This window comes from Phoca vitulina, unplaced genomic scaffold (assembly GCF_004348235.1).
Source record: "Phoca vitulina isolate PV1807 unplaced genomic scaffold, GSC_HSeal_1.0 scaffold18, whole genome shotgun sequence".
In the NCBI taxonomy this organism is placed as follows: Eukaryota; Metazoa; Chordata; class Mammalia; order Carnivora; family Phocidae; genus Phoca; species Phoca vitulina.
In genome coordinates this window covers 35,354,577-35,359,120 of record NW_022589721.1, presented here as the reverse complement: position 1 = coordinate 35,359,120, position 4,544 = coordinate 35,354,577, and positions in this window count along the sequence as shown.

Sequence of the window (4,544 nt, the reverse complement as noted above, 5' to 3'; positions counted from 1 at the left end):
CCTGAGTGGCTCAGTTGTTAAGCATCTGCCTTCGGCTCAGGTCATGATCCCAGGGTCCTGGGATCGAGTCCCACATCGGGCTCCCTGCTCGGCGGGAAGCCTGCTTCTCCCTCCCCCACTCCCTCTGCTTGTGTTCCTGCTCTCACTGTCTCTGTCAAATAAAGAAAGAAAATCTTTTAAAAAAAATGTTTATCCTTCTCCTGGGGCACCTGGGTGGCTCAGATGGTTGAGCATCTGCCTTCAGCTCAGGTCATGATCTCCAGGTCCTTGGATCAAGCCCCATCTCAGGCTTCCAGCTCAGCAGGGAGCCTGCTTCTCCCTTCTCCCTCTGCCCCCCACCTCCCCTGCTTGTACTCTCACTCTCTTTCTCTCTCAAATGAATAAAATCTTAAAAAAAAAAAAAATGTATCCTGTTCCTAAGAATGTATTTTAAAGACATCTTTTATAGAAAGAATAAGGCCTGATATTTAGTCACTGTGGAGTAACATATGTCCAAATACATTTTATAAACTAAAGTATGTCAATTGGATAGAATTTTGTTGCTATTATAAAGGCAGTTATCATGGAGTAATGTCATGCAGGAATCCATCCCTCCAGCTAGACAGCTATTGGCTGGCAGGAACTGTCTGAAGTAACTATTCTGGAACTGTAAAGTTTAGTCAAACACTTGCAGCTTCCAGGAGTGAGCTTGATGAAGAAGGTAGTAAATATCAGCAAATTTCAGTGAACCTCCATGTCTAGCACAGCACCTACCATGCTCATCACTTACCCCATGGCATGCAGCCATGTGGATAGCAGCCTTCATTTCTGGTATGGCTTGCTGGAGCCAGGTTACATAAGGACCTTGTCCTCCCAAGTACCAGGGTTGTGTGTTTTGATGGTTTATTGCCACTTTTGATCACTGTGAAGCTAGCATAGGTTTATCTGCCATTGTTTTAACTACTGAAACAGTTTCTGGGGTGGGGTAAAGGGATTAAAGACATAATACTTGTTTCTTCCCTTTTTGGGAGACAGAATGAAATCTCCTTCAGGATGCTGGATGACCACACAGTGGAACAGAAACTTCAAGGACCACACACATTGAAGAATAAACACTTTACAAAACTGAAAAAGTCACAGGTGGCTCCAGCCATCAACAAGTAAGATTCAGCAAAATCTGAGAACTGGGAGACTTAAAATTCCAGAATCACCACACATAACGCTCAAAACATCTGGTTCTCAACAAAAAATATTACAAAATATACAAAGAAACTGGAAAGTATGGCCCATTCACAGGGTAAAAACAACTTGACAGAAACCATTCCTGGAGGGGCGCCTGGGTGGCTCAGGTCATGATCCTGGGGTCCTGGGATCAAGTCCCGCATCAGGCTCCCTGCTCAATGGGGAGTGTGCTTCTCCCTCTCCCTCTGCTGCTCCCCCCACTTGTGCTCTCTCTCTCTCAAATTAATGAATAAAATATTTTTTTTAAAAAAAAGAAAAAGAAACCATTCCTGGAGGAGTCCAGACACTGAAATTATTAGTCAAAGATGTTAAATTAATGGCCTTAAATATGTTGAATGACTGAAAGGAAGCCATGGACAAAAAACTAAAGGAAATCAAGAAAATGATATATAAACAAAAAGAATATTAATAAAGAGACAAAATTTATAAAAAAGGAAACAAACAGAAATTCTGGAGCTGGGGGTACAATAATTGAAACAAAAAAAACTCACTGGAGCAGTTCAACAGATTTGAACAGGCAGAAGAAAGGATTAATGAACTTGAAGATAGGACAACTGAAATTATCCAGTATGAGGAGCAGGAAAAAAAAATCACAAACAATGAACAGATCCAAGAAACCTATGGAACACCGTCAAAAGTACTAACATATACATTACACAATTCCAAGAGAAAGTCAATGAACTCCAAACAGGATAAACTAAAAGAGATCCACACTGAGACACACTGTAGTCAAATTGTCAAAACCCAAAGACAATGAAAATGTTGAAAGCAGCAACAGAGAAACAATTCCACATGCACAAATGAGCCTCAGCAGGATTAATAGCTGATTTCTCTTCACAAACTATGGAAGCGAGAAGGTAGTGGGATGGTTTATTAAGTTTGGAAGGAAAAAGTTGTCAACCAAGAATTCAATATCCAGCAAAACTATCCTTCAAGAATGAAAGTGAAATTAAGACATTTTCAGATCAAGAAAAGCTGACAGGGGCGCCTGGGTGGCTCAGTCAGTTAAACGTCTGCCTTCAGCACAGGTCATGGTCTCAGGGTCCTGGGATAGAGCCCCACGTCAGGGCTCCTGGCTCAGTGGGGAGTCTGCCTCTCCCTCTCCCACTCATGCTCTCACTCTCTCTCGCTCTTAAATAAATAAAATCTTTAAAAAAGAGAGAGACACTTAACCAACTGAGCCACCCAGGTGCCCTTGTAATATATTTTTAAAAATTAAAATCATAAAAACTTTTCAATCACAATAGAATAAAATTAGAAATCAATTACAGAAGAAAAACTGGAAAATTAAGCCAAACTCTTAAACAACAAATGGGCCAAAGAAGAAATTACAAGGGAACGTAGAAAATACCCAGTGACAAATGAAAACAAAAACACAACACACCAAAGCTTATAGGATGTTGTGAAAACAGTGCAGAGAAGGAAATCTATAGCTTTATTTTTTTTTAAGATTTTATTTATTTATTTGGCAAAGAGAGAGACAGCAAGAGCAGGAACACAAGCAGAGGGAGTGGGAGAGGGAGAAGCAGGCTTCCCACCGAGCAGGGAGCCCAATGTGGGGCTCGATCCCGGGACCCTGGGATCATGACCTGAGCCGAAGGCAGACACTTAACGACTGAGCCACTCAGGCGCCCCAGGAAATCTACAGCTTTAAAAGCATACATTAAGGGATGCCTGGGTGGCTCAGTTGGTTAAGCATCTGCCTTCGACTCATGTCCTAGGATCGAGTCCCACTTTGGGCTCTCTGCTCAGCGACGAGTCTGCTTCTCCCTCTTGCTCTCCATCTGTGAACTCTCTCACTCTTGCTTGCTCTCAAATAAATAAAATCTTTAAAAAATAATAAATAAAAGCATACATTAAAAAAAAATTTCTCAGGGCACCTGGGTGGCTCAGTCAGCTAAGTGTCCAACTCTTGATCTCAGCTCAGGTCTTGATCTCAGGGTCCTGAGTTCAAGCTCCTACACTTGGCTCCATGCTGGATGGGGAGCCTATTTTTAAAAAATAATAATTAATTAATCTTTAAAAGTTCTCAATCAATAACCTAACTGTATACTTTAAAGAAAAGAGTGCCTGAGTGGCTCAGTTGGTTAAGCATCCAACTCTTGATTTTGGCTCAGGTAATGATCTCAGGGTTGTAAGATCAAGCCCCATGTTGGGCTCCACACTGAGTGTGGAGTCTGCTTAAGATTCCTCTCTCCCTCTCCCTCTGTCCCTCCCCACCACCACACATACACACAATCACTCTCTCAAAAAAAAAAAAAAAAAAGGAAGAAAGAGAAAGAAAAAATAAACCAGGAAAAAAAGCAGTCTAAACACAAGATAATAGATAGAAGATTAATAGTAAAGATCAGAAATGAAATAATGAGCTAGAAAATATAGAGAAAATCAACAAAACTTCAAGTTAGCTCATTGAAAAGATCAACAATATTGACAAACTTTTAAGCTAAATAAATAGAGAAAATTCAAATTATTAAAAACCAGCAATGAATGTGGGGCCATTGTGACCAGCCTTACAGAAATAAAAAGGATATGAGAATACTATGAACTGTATGCCAACAAATTAGATAACCTTGATGAAATGGACAAATTCCTAGAAACACACAATCTACCAGAGACTCATTAAGGAGAAAATCTGAATAGACTAATAACTAGTAAGAAGACTAAATCAATTATCAAAAACCTCCCAACAAAGAATGAAGAAAAAAACCCATTTGATTTTTTCAAGTGATACAAAAAAAGCTTTTGAAAAAACTTTGGTTTCTTAGGACGCCTGGGTGGCTCAGTTGGTGAAGCGTCTGCCTTGGGCTCAGGTCATGATCCCAGGGTCCTAGGATTGAGTCCTGCATCGGGCTCCTTGCTCAGCAGGGAGGCTGCTTCTCCCTCTGCCTGCTGCTCCCCCTGCTTGTGCTCTTCTTCTCTGACAAATAAATAAAATCTTTTAAAACAAAGCAAAACAAAACAACTTCACGGTTTCTTGATAAAAGCACTCAATAAACTAGAAATAAAAGGAAACTTCCTCAGCATAATGAAAATTATATACAGAAACCTAATGTAATACATAATGGTAAAGACTGAAGGCTTTAAGATCAGGAACAAGTAAAGGATGCTCACTTTTGCTACGTCTATTCAACAAAGTACTAGAAATTCTAGCCAGAGCAATTAGGCAAGGAAAATAAATACAAGGCACCCAAGTTGGAAAAGAAGTAAAACTATCTCTGTTCACAGATGACATGATCTTATACAAGGAAACCCTAAAGAGTGCACACACCAAAAAACAAAACAAAACAAAAAACAAGCAAAACAAAATCGTAGGAACAAACTAA